Genomic DNA, 21,169 nt, shown 5'->3' on the forward strand with positions numbered 1-21,169 from the left:
ATCTGAAAAATCTGCCTGTGTGTGCTTGGAAGAGATAGTGTAGGGGGAGAGCTGTTAGTGATTTCAGGGACAGATGATAGTAAGTTTTGCTGGCTAGTAATCTGCTTGATACTGCTCTGTATTGGAGGGACAGAAGTCTGCAGGGATTTGAGGGACATTTTAGCTTAGGTAGCTTTGCTGGCTAGTAATCTACTGTTCTCTTTAAACAACTGCCATACGTTGACCTTGTAGGCATTGTTTGCCCAGTTTTTTTGGACGCAGCCACTGAAGCACAGTTGCCAGAAAAAATATGCCATATAAATGCTGAAAATAGTAATTTTTTGCCATACGTTGACCTTGTAGACATTGTTTGCCCAGTTTTTTTGGTTGCAGCCACTGAAGCACAGTTGCCAGAAAAAATATGCCATATAAATGCTGAAAATAGTCATTTTTTGCCATACGTTGACCTTGTAGGCATTGTTTGCCCAGTTTTTTTGGTCGCAGCCACTGAAGCACAGTTGCCAGAAAAAATATGCCATATAAATGCTGAAAATAGTCATTTTTTGCCATATACGTTGAGTCAACGTATGGCAAAAAATGACTATTTTCAGCATTTATATGGCATATTTTTTCTGGCCTCTGTGCTTCAGTGGCTGCGGCCAAAAAAACTGGGCAAACAATGCCTACAAGGTCAACGTATACACTACTACAGCGGTGGATACGGATTACGTAAAATATATGAATGCTGCTTGAAAAAAAGTAACTCAAGTGGTTTTTCTAGAGACGATAATATTATCAATATTTAGACAAAATGTGAACAAGCTCACACAGCTAGATGGCGGGTTGAAGAAAACAGTGTGCAAATAATGCCTACAAGGTCAACGTATACACTACTACAGCGGTGGATACGGATTACGTAAAATATATTATGGCTGCTTGAAAAAAGTCACTCCGGTGTTTTTTCTGGAGACGGTAATATTATGGATATTTAGACAGAATGTGAACAAGGTCACACAGCTAGATGGCGGGTTGAAGAAAACAGTGTGCAAATAATGCCTACAGGGCAAATAATGCCTAAAGGTCAACTTATACACTACTACAGCGGTAGTAAAATAAAAAAAAGTAAAATTAAAAAAAAATGAATATTAAAAAAAAAAATTAAAGTTGGTGCTGCTGAACTACTAGGAGCAGCAGATTAGCACACCAGTCCCACTCCCCAACACTGCTAGACTAATAGCACTGGGCTCTTATAGTAGTAGTAGTAGTAGTAGTAAAACAACAAAAAAATAAATAAAAGCAGTCCTTACAAGGACTACTGTTATTGCAGCAGTCAGCAGATGAGATCAGAAGCAGGACAGCTGCCCACTGCAGCTACATACAGAGCACTGCAGTAGAAGGTAGATTACTAGCCAGCAAAGCTACCTAAGCTAAAATGTCCCTCAAACCCCTGCAGACTTCTGTCCCTCCAATAACAGAGCAGTATCAAAACGATTACTAGCCAGCAAACTTTCAACTGTCCCTGAAATCACTAACAGGCAGCAGCTCTCTCCCTACACTATCTCTTCAGCACACACAGGCAGAGTGAAAAAACGCTGCAGGGCTTCGGTTTTTATAGGGAAGGGGAGTGGTCCAGGGGAGAGCTTCCTGATTGGCTGCCATGTACCTGCTGGTCTGGGGTGAGAGGGCAAAAAAAAGCGCCAACAATGGCGAACCCAAAATGGCGAACGTCGCGCGACGTTCGCGAACTTCCGGCGAGCGCGAACACCCGATGTTCGCGCGAACAAGTTCGCCGGCGAACAGTTCGCGACATCTCTAATCTCTACACAGTTGCCGACTGCTCTACAGGAAAACAAACAAAGCTGCTTGAGTTCTGCGTGGCTGGAAAGTAAGGCGGGGCTCCCCCTGCTGTTCATAAGTATGATTGTTTCCCTGCAAAGCAGTTAAGGACAATTCCTATCCACAGCAGTAAATGAAGGGAGAATTTCACTGCATATAGTCAGGTTTCTTATAAAAACGGTACACATTTTTTAATTAAAGTATATTGGAGATAGATAAAAACTGAATATTTTTTTTGCCTTTACATGCCCTTTAAACTCAAAGTCGTGGAGTCAGAGTAGGGTTGCCACCTTTTCTGGAAAAAAATACATGCCTTCCTATATATTTATCTTTTGGATCAACCATCATTTTTACCAGCCAGTTGGCAACCCGGAGTCGGAAGCAATTTTGAGTATCTGGAGTTGGACTCACCAAAAAAGTACTGACTCTCACTCCTAATAACTTTAAATACAAGCACTGAAAATAGTCAAATTTAAGAGCTTCTATGAAGGAGGATATGGCAGAAGCAATTCTGTTTCTAAAAACAATACTATAGTTAATTTTGGATTATATTTAACAGCTTTTCTACAGCTATATAACAGGTTCAATTAATAAAATGTATGATTTTGTTTTAGAATTACAAAAGGATGTGGTTTATATTTTGAGCCATTCAAGCTGGAAAAAAAAAGGAGAAAAAGCACAGGTTACATAGCACATAACAGATGAGCTCTGTCCAATACAATGGTGTTTTATCTGTTATCTGCCATGTAACCTGTGCCTTTTCTTGAATAGCTGTCCCCATGGCTACACAGCAGCTTATTTATATAAATAATAAACTATAGTAGTCTTTCTAGAGCAGACATGTCAGTTTTACCAGTGCAGAGCAACAGCACATTATGAAGGTTATTTATCAATGTCCAAATTTATCTCAATATTTTCTGCTACAAACTCCGATCAAATCCGCTTGGGTTTTTTTTTACGCTTATTTTTTATTACACTTTCCCGAAAATTTGCTTTGAGGGATAAAATCCATATTTCACGATTTTTATCGGATTCTTTTATCAGTTTTTCACGATTATTTTCATCCGATTTTCAAATTTTTTTGGATTTTTCACCCAAAAACTCCAAAAATTTCAGGGTATTGCACAAAACCCAGCGCACATCAAAAAATCATTGGGACTTTGCCTATTGACTTTGACAGGTCTGAGATGCCGAATTTTCAGATTCTGACTTTTCCATCCTCTGAGTAATAAATTCCAAAAAATGTGTGTTTCTTTAAAAGTCCCATTTTATTAAAAAAAAAATCACAAATTTTTCGTGATTTTTGCATTCAAAGTTTAGTAAATAATTCCTTATATTTTAATTACTTTTAATAACTTTATATTTTAATTACACTTTCAGTTTTTGGTGTTACTGTTCCTTTAAATATAGGGAATTTGGAGTCAGACCATAAACTGAGGAGTTGGATTGGAAGGCTTTATGTACCGACTCCACAAGGTGATAAAATTATGATAATAAACTGAGTATCATCATAATCATATTACCTTGACCAACAAATTTCACTCTCTTTCTGAGTTTCCCTCTTTTTTTTGGCATCTGGTGCCGCACCCTATTCTGTATATTTGGGTACAACTGTGTGCACTATTACCTGCCTCTGCTGTATTACTACTGGTATAAGATCTGTTATTCAAGGATAATAATATATATCATAATGTGGAGCACCAAGGTTCAAGGCTTCTAAAACCAATAGGATGAAGAACTGCATGTTTGAAAAGGGCAGTATGGGAAATGGCACTGCCTCGTATTCCAGTAATGTGTTCCTGGATAATAGATGCCTATGTGTTATATTCCCATAGGTATTTATATACATGTAAACACAAACACCCATTACTTCCAGAGCCCAGCTGAATTTCTGGGCATTATTCACCATTCAGTAAGCAGATATTTAGTCGGGCTGTGAGAGGAAAACTAGCTGGCTCACTGACCTGGCATAAATATAGGAAATTGATTTTTTGTCTCACTTTAAGCACAAAATTACTACAGCATTCCTTACATTTCTGACCTCATCTGTGTGCCCTCACAGCAGGCATTGCAATATGGGGTGATATTAATAGCAGCCAGTCATCGTACACGGTTTGATAGCACAGAAACCCATAAGCATCCATAAGATTATCGGATACTTGCTGTAGGGTCATTGTGTCAGCAACAACTGGACTGAAATAAATTCCTTTATTTCAAGCATCTCCTAAAAAAAAATAAATGTATCCTTACATCACATGAAGTAAATAGAATGGAAAGGAGCCGGAGCTACTTGCTAAAAATAGTGTATAGCACAACAAAACCACCGCAGGTCTCTGATAGTAACAGATTCCTTCTGTATTATTTATACAAACTCAAATGGAATCAGGCCATTGTTTAACTGAATAGCCCACAGTTCTAAATGAATAATCATACTATGGGGTTATGGTCAGGCCACTTAGAGGGGCACTGAGAGGAAGGTATATCTAGTTTGAAGGAAAGGTCACATTAATGGCCATGAATGGTTTATCAATAAAATGTAGCACTGAGACTATAATAACATTAAATAGGGAGGCTTGATCTCTTGAAGTATTTAAAAAGCCTTTATTTTTGCTTTTGTGGGCATGACCGCAACGTTTCAGGCCATGCGGCCTTTTATCAAGCTTCATCTTTCTATTCAGGCCTCTCCTATTCTCTTATTCATATCAATGCATGGTTGCTAGGGCAATTTTGACTCTAGTGACCAAATTGCTGAAATTGCAACTGGAGAGCTGCTGAATAAAAAGCAAAATAACTGAAAAACCACAAATAATAAAAAAAAAATTAACAAAAAAATGAAAACCAATTGCAAATTGTCTCAGAATATTATTTTCTACAAAATAGTAAAAGTTAATTTAAAGGTGAACAACCCCTTTAAGTTGTGCCTGTTCATTGGTAGAGCGCAGGTCATTTGGCCCAGGATCTTAAACAATTTGAAATGCAAATTTCTATATTGAAACCATTCTGAGAGGCATTTGCGGTCATTTCACTGCTAGTGTGTAATATAACAAAGCTCTCTGTGTATTGAACTAATGTATATAGTGTTTCATTATTAATGCATAGCCCTAGATTCTGCTTTGTGTCCCAGGTCTTGCGGGAAGTTAATAGGGAAAGACGCTAGTCTGCTCAACTGGGGTTTAAAGAGGGGTAACCCCATTTATACAAGCAAAGATAAAAAGTACAACATTTTTGACCAGCACTGACTCCCTTCTTCATTTTAGAAGACTGAGGCTTTTCCTATTGATGTAGTTAGGCCTCAGCTGGAGTCTGTACATGTTCTCTAATGCTAGTCAGAGCCTTATTTGCAGCCATCATAATAGCAATGAATTGTCTTTGATGGCCTTTTGGGGGTTGACGGGTGACATGTGTGCCTATTTAGAAAACAGTTCTGCTGAAATTGAACGTAAGTGATATTGACAGAGAAATGATCAAATGTTACTGAAGACCCATTATTTTGGTGATTTTGATAAACAAATTAAGGAGCAGGAAAGATGGGAATGTGACCAAATGCAACCTTTTTCCTATTACCGTAGTTTCTAAACTACCTGTGCTCATTATCTACAAACATTCTGTGCAAATGATTTGATAGCCTTGTTCCCTTTCATTATACAGCGACAGTAGCTCTTGCTGCATAATTCATGGAATAACACACTTTTGTTTTATTCTATTTTCAATATACTGTATATATATATATATATATATATATATATATATATATATATATATATATATATATATATATATATATATATATATATATATATATATATAATGCAAACTGAATTATGGACCAAAATAAACATATAGCCATGTTATTCTGCAGAGTGCCTTATTATGTACATATATGCTTTGTTATATGAGTGCAAATAATTTTCATATGGTAAAATGAAATCTCATTTATAGACTCTCGTACAACAGCATGGCCGCATCATAATGGTAACATACTTGCCTTACTTCCCGAAGCAATAATATTTGAATAAAGGATCTCTCAGATGAGGAATCTTGCTCTATACAAAGCAAGTGTCAGGCTCAGTATGTGGTCATTATGTTGTCCCGTTGAGGCAATGCAGTTGTGGATATTACAGTGTATTAACTTATTTTATTTAACGTTTGTTGATCGTGTTTGTTCATAGTGATGATGTACCCTGGAAATGATAGAATAAAAAAATAAAGCCATATAAGTACTGGTGTGCGGCTCCATTTCTTTGACAAAAGTCATAAATAAAGATGAAGGTAACATATAATGAACAAGTACAAAATCAAAAAATATTTTACCATGGTCTCTAACCATGGTAACCCCCAGTCCAAGGGTTTGCCAAATTTTTTGTAAAATACCAAACATTCAGATGTGGCTAGAGGTCATCCAGCAGTAAAGCAGTAGCCAAGATATTTATATAAAAGTAAAAAAATCTTTATTAGGACATATGTAAGCCTGACGCATTTCGTGCCTGAGGTGGGCACTTACTCTTACAGCATGTCACCCATTGCCTGCAGCTGCACTGGGGATTGGGTGGATGATTTTGACAGACATTTGCATTTCCACCCGCCAAGTCCTCAGTGAAGAAGATCTTGTAGGAACGGATTGTGTCAGAGGTGAAGTTGGATGGGTGAAGGTCTGGGATGGTGTGAGCAGTCAGGGGTAATGTCAGGCTTGGGGAGCAGGTGGAGATGCTATCAGCAAGGGGGCCTCGGGGCACACCATTTTTAAATCTGGCCCTACTTATTTGAATATGGTGAGTTTGTTTTAGAATGTATAAATGAGCTAGTGATCAATTCTAAGGTATAATCCTGCCTATGAAACAGTTTTGGCATAATGGCTGCCTTGCAGTGCTCTGGTCAGTCAGGGTACTATCTCCTAGGAGTTTGTATGGTCTCCCTGTGCTTGTGCGGGTTTCCTCTGGGTACTCTGCTTTCCTCCCACACCCTTAACAAGTACAGGAAAGCAGAACGAAACTATATTATTAAATATGGGTTTGGGTAATGTACATTTATGAAATCACTTTTGCGCTAACACCACGTGGAGAACTGCACTGCCTCATTAGTTTCCTTGGCTTGTATTACACAATCTGGGGTGTTCAGCTGCTGCATTAAAAACGACAGTTGCAAAAAAAAAAAAAAAAAGGAATGTTTCCCATAATCAATAGCTTTGCTGTAAAGTCTTCTTTATGCTATTAAAAAATGTTGAGCTTGTGCCACACAGGGAGATTAGAAGCTTCTCCGTGTAACAGGCTAGAAATATTGTATGTTGTGTTGTCTCCTATGAGAAAAGTACAAATAAGCTGCAATTATAAGAAAGGCTGTTTGTAGGGCTAGCTACAAGTGGCTGCTACTGATCTGTCCATGTAACATGAAATTACTACTACTACAAAGTATAACCCCTTGTAAGAAGGCGATACAGGTGTGGGACCTGTTATCCAGAATGCTTGGGACCTGGGGCTTTCTGATTACCAGATCTTTCTGTTATTTGAATCTTCATACCTTAAGTCTACTAGAGAATCATGTAAAATCATGAAAATCATAAAATAGGCTGGTTTTGCTTCCAATAAGGATTAATTATATCTTAGTTTGGGTCAAGTACAAACTACTGTTTTATTATTACAGAGAAAAAGTAAATAATGTTTCAAAATTTGGATTATTTGAGTAAATGTTATCTATGGGAGATGGCCTTTCTGTAATTTGGAGCTTTCTGGATAACAGATCCCATACCTGTATCTACTGTATTTTGCATTACACACAGTTAAGTGTAGTCCCTACTTTGGACAGTAGGTGACAGCAATTCCTAATGTTGGTCTTAGGTCTCCCCCCAGAACTTGCAAGTAAAGGGAGATGTCCAAATAGAAGGCTTGGTTCCTTTATAGGAAAGGTACAGATCTTCTGTGGCTTAGGACCAGCCAGTGGCAGGCTAGTGAAAATGGAGATTTCCTGGCTAGAAAGCATGCACAGCTTGGGTCTCAATTAGAGATATAGTGGGATATTTACCCCATGGTGAAACCACAGTCAAGAATTCAGGGTAAAGGAGTTAGGTTAGTTTGGGGAACCTGAGGAACTGCAAGCAAGGACAGTGTATCGGTGGTAGGGAGGAACTGGGAGCCTGTTATAAATGCCCAAGTACTGTCCCTTTGTGTATCTTATTTCCTAAGTAAATTTAATTATTTCGTGTATTGAATTGATATATGTAAAAAACTATTCTAAGATGCATCAATTAACAAACCAGGAACAAATCGTTCACATTCCTTATACAAGTGTGATTGATCGTTCTACTAAAGTGTGCTTGAGAAAATGCCCCGTTTCAAACATATCCATAAACATATTGGCATAATTAGGTGCTACAGTCACAGCCATACTGGTACTTTGTGCAATTGGAGCCTCATGGGAGAGCAGGGATTGGCACAGCAGGGTTGCTTTGTTTCTACGCTCCACCTTAGGATCTTAGTGGAATTTAGACCCTAGCAACCAGATTGTTTAAACTGCAAACTGGGGAGCTGCTGAATAAAAGCTAAATAACTCAAAAACTACAAATAATAAAAAATGGAAACCAATTGCAAATTGTCTCAGAATATCACTATTTACATCATACGAAAAGTTATCTCAAAGGCGAACAACCCCCTTAAAGGAGAAGGAAAGCCCCAGGGCGCAAAACCCCTCCCCCTCCCCTGTGATGCCCCCCCTCCCTCCTCCCCCCTGGCCTACCTGTCCCCCTGGGCAAATGCCCCTAACTTGTTACTCACCCCTCTGCGCAGGTCCTGTCCACGGAGTTCGCAGTCGCCATCTTCTCCTGTCACGAAGTTTTCCGATTTCACTTCGTGACATTCGGCGCATGCGCAATAGAGCTGTACCGGTACCTGTTCCTACTGCGCATGCGCCAGAAGACGCCGGTCAGAGCAGGAAGAAGACGCGCGTGGGAGAAGATGGCGACTGCGAACTCCGTGGACAGGACCTGCGCAGAGGGGTGAGTAACAAGTTAGGGGCATTTGCCCAGGGGGACAGGTAGGCCAGGGGGGAGGAGGGAGGGGGGGCAACACAGGGGAGGGGGGGAGGGGTTTTGCGCCCTGGGGCTTTCCTTCTCCTTTAATGGGAGCAGAAAGTCTGTTGGTGGCAGTTTTTTTGGCAAACAAAAAACAGGTGTATCTCTGTAGTAATTGTAACCCCTATTTGGCTGAATTAGGCAAATACCAACTAGTGTGATAGAGCATGGGCTACACACACGACACTTTCACTAGGATGGGCTTTCGCTACGTGCTGTTGTTAAACTACAACTCACTACTGCCAAAAATATAAATAACAGAGTTGGAGGCCAGGAGTTCTTGGCAAAACAGTAGAACAGGCTTTATTCAGGCATAAAGTGCCACAGGGTTATCATACTCACACATGAGGTAGTCAAAGTACATTCTCCAAGTACATTCGCAGGTGTAGCAGACACAGCATTTAAAGACACCACACTAGGAATAGCCAGGGGAGTTGAGAAGATCATCTTCCAGGGTTTCAGTACCTCATATGGCCCAGATCCCCTACAGCAGATTTGGAACAGGGTTAGAACAATGACCTGATTCCCTTGTCAGTACTGTAGTCCCTTCACTATAGACAAAACAGAGTCTGGGGGAGAGTTACTCCCTTTTATCCTCCTAGTTGGAGCTTGAGCTGCTCTTTATAACTAGCCTCACAGTCTCACTCTGTCTATAGAGTACTATTACAGGAGCTACACTACACACTGACTTCCCCTCATACACGGGGTCCCTGTACCCCGACTTCACTAAAGGGGTTGTCCTTTTAGGGCCTATCACTTCTGGGGCCTTGTTGACTCCAGGCTCAGTGGAACAACTGCCCCAGGGTTGCCAGGTCTAATTTTGAAAACCAGCCAAAGTTCACTACAAAACCAGCCCAAAACTAGCCAAGAGGCACTTCAAAATTAGCCCAAAAATAGCACAATATGTGGAGTGAAAAAAATTCTAAAGAAATTAATGAATTTATGTGAAAATACGCCTTTTGAATTTTTCACTGTTTAACAAATGTTCTCATGAAGCAGAATGGGACATATTTGCTGGTCACCAGGGGCGTAACTACAGAGTGGGGGCCCCCTAAGGCCCTAATACATATACAAATTCAATAAATATTGGTAAAACAGCTCAACCTCTAGACATTTTGGTGACCAGCAGATATTTGCCCCAAAATTGTTTGAAATTAAGGAAAGTCACCAGAAAGAGGGACAGAGACGGGGGTACAAAGCTCAAAATCTAGTAAGGCCCAATTCAGTCCCATTGCATGCTGGGTATTGTAGTCTTACATTAAACTTGGCAGTTAGCAAATTACTAAACAAAAACTACATTACCCAACATGCATTTGGAACCTCAGGCTTGGCACATTAGGGCAAGAAAAAACTTTGGCTGGTTTCCAAATTACAAACCAGCCAAAGGCCCAAAAAGTAGCCCAAGTCCGTACCTTGGCTAGTTTGTACTTTCAAAACCCGCCTGGGCTTTAAAATAGGGTTGCCATCTTTGCTGATGGTTAAACCCGAACACGGGGGGGGGGGGGCAGTGATGTAGGAACAGGCATGATAACATCAGAGGTGGGCACAATGATGTTGGTGGAGTTATGACACCAAAGTTATATGCAACTGGCTGGATTTCTATCCAGTTTTCGCAATGTTTTAAAGTGTTGATGCCCAGTTCAAAACCACACAGGTGGCAACCCTATCTCTAGCTATATACTGCTTGATGATTAAGCCCAATCCTTTAATTACATGTATGAGATCTAATAAAAAAGAAATCATTTATCCAGAAAGCTCTGAAATACAGCAATGCTAATTTAGAAAAAAAACATTATTATTTTTGATTGATTTGCTTTTTTTTGTACCAGTAATAGTAAGAAAGGTGAGTATTTAAATGCTTTTCATATACAGAATTGGCCAGATTATTATTCAGGTTTCATAAGGTTGAAAACCGAACTGAAAGTTCAGACCCGAACAGGCCTTACAAAAACCTAACAAAACCGAACAGGTGGCAACCCTAGCTTTTAATTAGTAGTCCAATTTGGCTGGAAACCTGTCAACCCTGAACTGCCCAGATCATTTACTGCAGGCCAAAGAGGAAGGACCTCCCCCTGCAAAGCACTTTGTTATAGTTCTGCAGGAAGTGGTCACCACCTAGGGCCAATAAAATTGGTATAAATAAGGTACCAAAGTACATGGGTTTTAACCCAGGAACAGGGAAAGCCAGAAGGGCCATTACACTTATGGGTCCCTACATGATAAAAGGTCTAGTTTGGGGGAAAATGTATAGTTAATGATCATGTGAATAACTATGAATATTAATAATATGAATACATTTGACAGGCACTGCTGCTAATACACAGTAAACCACTAATAGCAAGAGCTAATGGGAAATTGCAGTGACCCATTGTCTTCTCCTAAATAAGCCCTTTTTTTCTCCCAAAAATTAAAAAAAAAAAAAGGTGGGGGCCCTGGTTAGCACAAAAACGCTTTCCTTTTTGGTCAGAAGAGGCAGCAGGTAGTATTAGAAACCAGAAGAAAGTGACCGACAGATATAGAAATGAATTACAGGCAGGGCTGCCATGGGGGGGGGACAAGTGTCCCGGGCATGAAGGGGGGCAGTGCTGCAATTTAAATTTTTAATTTATATGGGGGCCGAACCATCAATAGCTTTTTATAACTTGTGTGTGGGGGTTACTTTTTTAGCTGATGTCTGTGTGGTCTTTTAACTGTGATGTGGAGTGGGCGGGGCTTGGGCGACCAGGTGGCCCCGAAAATGTTGTTGTACGGCCCCGTGATTTCTAATGGCGGCCCTGATTACAGGTGTGACTGGAAGCTGAGGGCAGAACAGACAACCTCTCTGACAAAACTAGCAACTGGGACCAGAGCGGAGATAATTGTAAGAGGCGCTCAAGCAACCTGACGTGCCCAGTGGCCACAGAGTAGCGGCTGTTCCCAGTATTCAACGTCCCTGCTCGTCACTCCCACAAGGCGGCTACCTGTGCGTCACTGCGCTGTATATACCCAGTCTCGCGAGATGAGCTGTGTGACATCGGGATTAGCTGTCCTGCAGGAGCCAAGGAGCTGGATAATAACGGGGCTACGGGACGTTTAAGCAGCGGTCCCGGATTGCGGGCTGTGGTAAGAAAATCGGAACTGTCCCGCGAAGGGCGGGAGCGTTGAGAGGTATGATGCATGCTATTCATATGATTGTGCTCGCTGCACCTCTAATTCGCGAATAGTGTATATCCTATGTGACTAGTAACAGTATTGTTGTGGCTAGCGGCACTTCTTCTTGTGTGGAGCAGCAGAACAAGGGGAGCAACACGGGGCACATTTGCACGGGGAGCGCAGTTCTCGTATCTGTTGCACAGCAGGGACCCAGTTGCACTTGCTCAGTATGAATTGTGTGTGGGCAAAGGCTTGGCAGATAGTGTGGCAAGTGATTAGCCGCCTGTGTTTGTAGTGTTGGCTATTTACCTGCTCTTGTGCAAGCCAGGTAGCCAATGTTACATCTCTCTTCTCCACTACACACACATTGTACCATTAACATAAATGCTGCCCTCCTCTCTCCTCTCCACTCACCTGCCAGCCTGTACCTTCTGCCCTGTCACACCAAAGCATGCTGGGTAAAGTGACCAGCAGGGCCAGCTATGTGGGCTTCTTACTGGCTCTGTGCAGCTCTATCATATTCTTATAGCCTAACATTTTGCCAGTGATCCAAGATCCCCTTGCTGCATAGGTGCTGACTTCTCTGTTGCACAACAATGCCGAACTATGTAAATATAAGCCTTTCTGTACCAAAATCATATCTTTGTATTGTAACCTTTTAGCTTCTGTCCCTACAAATGGAGCCTGCTCATGTGTAACATGTGAGCGTCATGAACACGTATATACAGTACACACGTCTATACACCTGTGCTAATGATTATTTGTATTTTGTGCAATAAATTGCCAGCCTGCTGCCCTCCTGATGTTTTAGATCCCGGTACTCCTCCTATAGTCTAAATACCTGCAGGACCACAGATTGCACAACTCTGCTTTATGCAGCTAGAGGGCTGTAAAAAGTCTATAATAGAATGAAAAGACCCCCATTCCCTTGTTACCGTTAAAACATTCTGCTCTCTTTTAAAAGAGACATAGCTATTGCTTTAAAAACCTTCTGAGTTTTCAGGGAACTAGGGTGCTGCCATAAATCATTTCAGAACTGCTGCAAATGGTACCATCTGCTCTGGTTATTTGTGACTCTTCATATTGTGATAATCTGTCTTTGCTCAAACATGTATGTATGAATAACAAAGACCCTTTTTTTTTTAAGTAACTGTAATTTGTTCCCTATGCATTTCATAACCACAAACACTTTATCTTAGACTATTATTAAGAGCTTTTGTGCAAGTAACGTGTACGTCTTCCAAATGATGATGTAATAAAACGATTGCTTTTTTTTTTTTTTACAAAGGCAAGCATTGCATTTTTTTTTCTTGAGTGCCCATGGTCTTCCCCCTCCTCATTTTGCTTAGTTATTCCCCCCAGAAGCTGGTAGGTGATGAATATTCAGACCTAAGTGAAGTGCAGTTTATAGTGACTTGATTGATCAGTGGCAATTCTGTCTCCAATGGGTTGTTATCAGCCACATGTCCATGTTACTGCAAAAGCTTTGTGCAATACTGACAGCTGTGTAACACTGCAACCCCCTCACTCTCATTCGTCAGCTACCTGAAGCACATATCTATATACACTGTTTGACACCATTTGAACCAATATCAGCATCGTGATTGGGGGAACATAAATATTGGTCTAAACAAGCAAAATCTGTCCCCCTTTTCGTGGTGTACCCAGTTAGGTATCGTTCATGAAGGTTGTTTGTGTTCCATGCACAGGCCCGAAGGCTGGAATATTCTGAGGATATGTATTAAAAGGTGCAATCACCAGTCTAATCACCTACAGCAACCAATGAGCAAGTAGAATCTATTGGTCATCTGTTTAAAAGCAAACATATGATTGGTTGGCGTGGGTTTCTGCCCCTGGGCAAGTTTTGTGCATTTTATTACATTCAGTGATTAGATCTGTATTTAACTGTACTGCACCTTTATTAGGAACACAGTCTGTACAAGGGCAGTTTAACAGTACATTATATTTAAAGTTATGTATGTGAAGCCCTTTCTTTGAAGTGATTTGGTAAAGAATTGTTACTGTCATCATTCGACATGGTTCACCTCATTTTCTGCATGTATATTGCCATTTTTCCTGCTTTATGTTGAATGTTGGTCATTGTCCTTCAGAGATCTCGCTGTGACAGGTACAGAATAGGGTGCCAGAATTCAGTACTGGAAGTGTGGAAGACTAATCAACATATTTATTAAAAAAAAAAAAAAACGCTGTGTGTCGATTGAATCTTTTTAGATCCTGTGGTCAGAGACCCTGCCAGCTAGATAGCATTTTCAGCAAAAAAATATAAATATCATAACCCATCAATAACCTACTAAAATTTCATTTTAAGTTTAGCTTTAAAGGGGTTGTTAACCTTCCAAATTTTTTTTATTTTATTTTTTTCAGTTCAAATGTTTTCAGATTGTTTACCAGGAATAAAGACTTTTTTTATTTTTTGTGATTAGCTGCACTATTTCAAACAAGAATTTTTTTAACTAGTTAAGTAAGACTGCATTGTATCCAGTTATTATTGTTCAATGCCAATCTGCTGTCCTACTATACACATAATGGTTTTTATACTGGCTGAAATAAGCTGTAGGGAAAACAGGTGCCTAAGGTTAATTACACATGACATAGTCTAGACCTCCTATAATGGTCAATATTTGTATGGAATGTGTTTGATATACACAACCAGCTATGCTACTGTGATCACCTCCTGCAGTTCCCATTGAATTCAGTGGGAAGTACATGGAGGAGTGTTTTTCCTATAGAATAGGCAGCTGACACAGACATTTCTTCACCAGCAGAGACAATCCTACGTAGCACAGTTGTAAGAGTTCTGCACCAGCGTTTCTCATTTGTGGCCACACAGCTCTGAGCAGTATTTTCTGTGGCCCCCACAGATGAATATTGCTCATCTACACTATACATACTGTTTGAATGTATATGTATGGATCAGGTGATCTTCTGCATGGTGCTGGGAGTAGGGCATGCCCAGTAATTCGCACAGTCACAGTTTTGCCCTGTAGATTTTACCCTAATTGTAATAAATATGGAAAGAACGGTTAATTAGCCGGAGAGAGGAACTTTATTCCAGCACTGTAATGGGTTTCCACAGTTAATCAGCCAAGATCCCATAGTCCTGAAACCACTATTAACTTAAGCTTTATAAATGCCTCCAATAAGTGAGGCGCTCTAAAAACGCCATTTAAGGGAGAATACTGGAAGATAAAGGTTATTAATTAAATGGTTTTCCTTTAAATATTTAATGGATTGCTATCATATATTGCTAGTGAGCTGGTATCATGCTGCCCTTTGGACCTGCCAATCGGCTACTTTTCCGATTTAAAAATAGAACTGGGCAAGGATAATATTTAAGAATTGTCTTGTGCAGTCATGCCTCTTTGCCTTAACAAGTATCTACGAGATAGAAGCCCATTTAACAGCATCTTGTTTCCTATTTAGTATTGTTCTGGAGAAATGTGCCTCCTCAACAGTGCAAAATTCTATAATTTTCTGTTTTACTTTTGTTTAAAGGTGAAATCTTAATGCAGTCCCCCACCCAATGGGTCCCTGTAGGGCTGCAGTATGATCATATTATTTGCTCCCACACCAGTGATTGGATCAGCATGATTTGGCCCCGCATGTCAGTCGAAGATCCACTACATAAACTGCAGTACAGTTGGATGGTCACATTGCACTTGCCAAACCAATTGACTTCAGACTGACTGACCAAATCACTAAGAAGTGCAGGACCTCATTCTGTCATTTAGTTCAGGTTAAAACACATTTGGTGGCCCTCAATCACTTATGGAGTACAAGGCAAAATAAGAGTACCTGGCAGAAACCCAGTCAAGCATGGGAAGAGCATACACACCTTTATTTATAAGTAGGGATGCACTGAATCCAGGGTTGGGTAATCAGCCAAGATTCCACCTTTTTCAGGAGGATTCAGATTCAGCTGAACCGAATCTGAATCCAAAAAAATCACATGACTTTTCGTTGCACAAACAAGGAAGTAAAAAGTTTTCTTCTTCCCTAATTTACAAATGCTAATTAGGGTTTAGATTCCATTCGGTACTCGTGAATCTTCCACAAAGGATTTGTGATTCTGCCGAATCCTAAAATAGTGGATTTGGTGAATCCCAATATGCCTTCTAGTACATCATTAGTTTGAACTACCAGATGTCTCTGTTGCTCTCATGAGAGAGGCTTTCCTAATTCTCTATTGGCTGTACGAATACTGCAATTTAAAATTCAATACCCATTCAAATTGATAATGAACGATTGTTTTGAAGAGTTATAGAAGTATTATATTTCTTGGTACAAGCAAAGAATGGAACAGTGAGTTTGTGTAGCAATGGGTACAGCCATTTAAGGTAGAAAATGCTCAGGTTACATAGCAGATTAGCTCTATAAAATATAATGGCATTCTACAGTGGTCAGCCCTATTTCAATTGCCTCCATTTATACACTGCAGTTTTATTTAATATAAACTATAGTTTTGTTTCTGAAACAAAATTTTGATTTTACCAATGCAGGACAATGGTACATAATATTTTAATTGCTTGAAAAAATATTTTTGGTTGCTGTTCCTTTAAAACTTTGCCTCCCCCTTACTTACCTGTGTGAACTGGGGACACATCTTTGTTTTGCGTGGGACATAAACCTGAAGTCTTTTCCCTGCCCCAAAGCACTGTCCTTCATCAGCGATGGCTATGAGTTTTAATGCATTTGATTGGTGCCATGGATTTTGCACAGACACATTTCTTAACTGTTGTAATATCTTTTCAGCTGTATATCCTCAATTTTGGCTTGGGCAGGGTTAGGATAAGTCAAGTAGGTAGCGCAGTGCCATTTCTCTATTGGAAAACACCGAACACTGGAGGGCAACGTTTTCATTTTTCAGTTGGGTATTGTAGTCCATTTATGGAAGAAACCTTGTGGTGTAAGTTTTTCAGTCATATGAAAAAGTTTGGGAACCCCTCTCAGCCTGCATAATAATCTACTTAACTTTCAACAAAAAAGATAACAGTGGTATGTCTTTCATTTCCCAGGAACGTCTGAGTACTGGGGTGTATACTGAACAAAGATTTTTAGTGAAGCAGTATTCAGTTCAAATTAAATCAAATAAGAAAAACTGGCTGTGCAGAAATTTTGGTACCCTTGTAATTTTGATTATTTGAATGCATGTAACTGCTCAATACTTATTACTGGCAATGCCAAATTGCCCAGATTATCTCGTTAAGCCTTGAACTTCATGGGCAGGTGTGTCCAATCATGAGAAAAGCTTTTTAAGGTGACCAATTGCAAGTTGTGCTTCTGTTTGACTCTCCTCTGAAGAGTGACAGTATGAGATCCTCAAAGCAAATCTCAAAAGATCTGAAAAAAAAAAAAGATTGTTCAGTATCATGGTTTAGGGGAAGGCTACAAAAAGCTATCTAAAAGGTTTAAACTGTAAGTAATGTAATCAGGAAATGGAAGGCCACAGGCACAGTTGCTGTAAAACCCAGGTCTGGTAGGCCAAGAAAAATACAGAAGCGGCATATGCGGAGGATTGTGAAAATGGTTACAGACAACCCAAAGATGACCTGCAAGAACATCTTGCTGCAGATGGTGTATTTGTACATCGTACAAAGTTCTTTGGACAGATGAGACAAAATTTGAGTTATTTGATCATAACAAAAAGCGCTTTGCATGACGGAAGAAGACCACTGCATTCCAAGAAAAGCACCTGCTACCTACTGTCAAATTTGGTGGAGGTTCCATCATGCTGTGGGGCAGTGTGGCTAGTTCAGGGACTAGGGCCCTTGTTAAAGTCGAGGGTCGGATGAAATCAACCCAATATCAACATTCTTCAGGATAATGTTCAAGCATCTGTCACAAAGTTGAAGTTACGCAGGGGTTAGATATTCTAACAAGACAATGACCCTAAACACACTTCGAAATTAACAAAGGCATTTATGCAGAGGGAGAAGTACAATATTCTGGAATGGCCGTCACAGCCCCCCGACTTGAATATCATGGAAAATCTATGGGATGATTTGAAGCAGGCTGTCCATGCTCGGTAGCCATCAACTGGAGAGATTTTGTATGGACGAATGGTCAAAAATACCGCCATCCAGAATCCAGACACTCATCAAAGGCTTTAGGAGGCTGTTACATTTGCAAAAGGAGGCTCAACTAAGTATTGATGTAATATCTCTGTTGGGCTGCCCAAATTTATGCACCTGTCTAACTTTATGATGCATATTGCATATTTTCTGTTAATCCAATAAACTTTATGTCACTGCTAAAATACTACTGTTTCCATAAGGCATGTTATAAATTAAAAGGAAGTTGCTATTTTGAAAAAGAATTAAGAGGGGTTCCCAAACTTTTTTTTATATGACTATGTGTTTAACTATTTGTCTATAATATTACATGAGAAGAGGGGACTTGGAATGTTGGGAGGGGTACTTATACACAGCTTGGATGCAGCTGCCAAAGTGATACACTTCCATATCAGAGTGCTAGCCTTGTGTTTGCTGACGGTTCATGATCGAAAGTATTTTTTTCTTATTAAAACACAATGTTTTGATCAGGGATTATCCGGGGGGAGGGGAAATAAGAAGTTATTTGAGGTGTTGTTGATCCCTTGATATTGTACACTCCCTATTTTCTCAAGCAGTGTAACTGCATTAATAAACACTGTTTTGAAGGGTGCCATGCCTCCAATGATAAATGTGCCCCTGGGTGTTTTTCTCCAATCTTTGCTAGTTATAAGAGCTGACAGCAGAAAGCAGCCGGATATGCTTTTCTCTTCAAACAGAATAATCCCTTTAAATGTCCTTCTGTATCTATAGCATGTGAAAAATGAGCTCTCAGAGGGCTCAATCAGTCCTACAGGGCATTAGTGGAGGGCAACAATGTAAGCAAAATGCACAGACATATACTCAACAGCTACGGGCATGATAACACTAAGGGGCCCATTTATTAAAACTCTAAATTTTAAAGGGGGGGAAAACTTTTTAATTTGTAGAGGAATAAAAACTAAAATTTTTAGAGATTTAATATACCCTGCTAAAATCCGAATCCATAAATACTCCATCTCAAACCTGTTGAGGTCACGTAGAAGTTAATGGCAGATATCCCTGAAGATGTTTGTCATCCGATAAAGTCGAGTTTTCACTGTGACAATTTGATAAAGACGACTTTTTAGAGCGTCCAATCTAAAAAGTAGTACGATTAAAATCAACGCACTAATTTGTCACAATGTTTTTTTCTTACCGACTGTTCCGAGAAGAATTATTGATAAATGAGTTCAATTTATGGATGGGAGGTTAACTTTAAGATAAACTCGAGTTTTAGTAAAAACCCCCTTAGAGAAAGGCACCCCGAAATATAGACCTGAACTCTACTTGGAGCTATTCCTTGTAATGTGGTTGTTTTATTTTTATGTTGAGCTTTTATTGCTGCAGTTCATTCTCATTTTCAGTAGCCTACAGAAACAGATCAGCCGTATTTGGCCATGTATGTGCATAATTAAATTAAATAAGTTCTATGGGGCAGTGACCATAACACATGTAATTGTCTATAGTTATCTGTGTTCTGTATTCCTGTATGTGGGCTTGTTTCCTGTTATTATACTTCAAATTTACTAAAAACACAGTGTTTACAGCTCAGTATTTGAAATCCACTATTCTTTGCGCCCATGTGGTCTCCTCAGGCCCTGGAGCCCAGATGCATTTACCATATATCTCTAGCCACAGTTCACATACTGATGCCTGTATATGCTTCATGTCCGTGAATACATTTTACTGAATATTGCCCATAATGTGGATGAAAATTGCAATGATTTGTATAAATTGGAAACAGACCAGGAGTCAGCAGTACTTAAGGTGGCCATACACTATCAGATCCGCTCATTTGGCAAGGTCGCCAAACGAGAGGATCGTAACCCGATATGCCCACTAACGGCTGGACGATATCGGGTGAATCTGAAAGATTGGATTACAATGCTACGAATGGGCACGACAGGTTGCAGGACCGCATCAACTAGCCAATGCGGTCCAGGATCGTAGAAAAAAAATCTAATTTGACTGATCTGCCCAATTATCGACCGATATCGGCAGCTTTAATCTGACCGTTTATGGCCACCTTTAGTCTGCAATCACCCTTTATTGGTGCATATTCTCACAACATGTTTCAGGAGCTAGTCTCTTTTTTTCAAGTGAAAATGGAAAACCAAATTAACACACTTTAAATAGCGACACAACCACACCCCCTTGTTGCACCAGGTGGTGCCTGTGATGACCAGGATTAGTCCATCCCGCAGTTACATGTGATAAAATCACCATTGACTTTCAGTCCATTGTGATGAAGTGGAAAGAGTCCCATAAATGAACAGTCCAATTGGTTCCCTGTTAAAATAAATACAATTATATACTTTAGACTAGTGGTCCCCAACCAGTGGCTCGTGAGCAACATGTTGCTCATCAACCCATTGGATGTTGCGCCCAGTGGCCTCGAAGCAGGTGCTTATTTTTGAATTCCTGGCTGGGGGCAAGTTTTGGTTGCATAAAAAAACAGATGTACTGCCAAACAGAGCCTCCTGTAGTCTGTCTCAATTGGGGCTACCAATAGTCAATCACAGCCCATAATTGGCACCCCAGGAACTTTTTTCATGCCTGTGTTGCTCTCCAACTTTTTTTTACATTTAAATGTGGCTCACGGGTAAAGAAAGGTTGGGGATCTCTGCTTTAGACACTGCACAGGGCCTATCAAAAGTAAAAGCATACGGACACTGCAAATGAATACCTGCCCTAAAATAGGGGTCAACCTCACATGTCGCTCACTATTATTTTATATAGACTTACTCAATAGGAAAATTTCTGCACTTTTGTAATATTCACTTTCTATTTCTGTGACCTGCATAAACAAGGATACATTAGAAATATTACAAGAAACATTTGTAACTAAGTTTGTCATTAAACCCCTTTTGGTTGCATTGTATCTAACTGCCTTATCCATTTGTTTTCTTTTTGTAGTAACAGCTTAACTCTATCCCCACCTCTAGAGGGTGGTTCAACTTCCAGGACTCTTCATCTTAATTGCGAAATATGATGCTTAGCTCCAAAAAAAATGGTTTGGCTAGTAACGATTCATAACGTTTTTTTTAGGGTCAAAATTTCTTATATAGCC

General features: G+C 39.9%; 1 protein-coding gene across 3 annotated transcripts in view; it reads left to right on the forward strand.

Moving 5' to 3' along the window:
- The first annotated feature begins 11,647 nt into the window (after positions 1-11,647).
- The window catches only part of man2a2.L (mannosidase, alpha, class 2A, member 2 L homeolog), a 51,301-nt gene continuing 41,779 nt past the window's right edge, over positions 11,648-21,169 (forward strand). Inside the window, exon 1 of one of the 3 annotated variants that reach the window (XM_018250924.2) lies at positions 11,648-12,022. The gene's annotated coding sequence lies outside the window, so the exon portion shown is untranslated. 3 annotated transcript variants of the gene reach the window in all.

This window comes from Xenopus laevis, chromosome 3L, assembly GCF_017654675.1.
Source record: "Xenopus laevis strain J_2021 chromosome 3L, Xenopus_laevis_v10.1, whole genome shotgun sequence".
Taxonomy (NCBI): Eukaryota; Metazoa; Chordata; class Amphibia; order Anura; family Pipidae; genus Xenopus; species Xenopus laevis.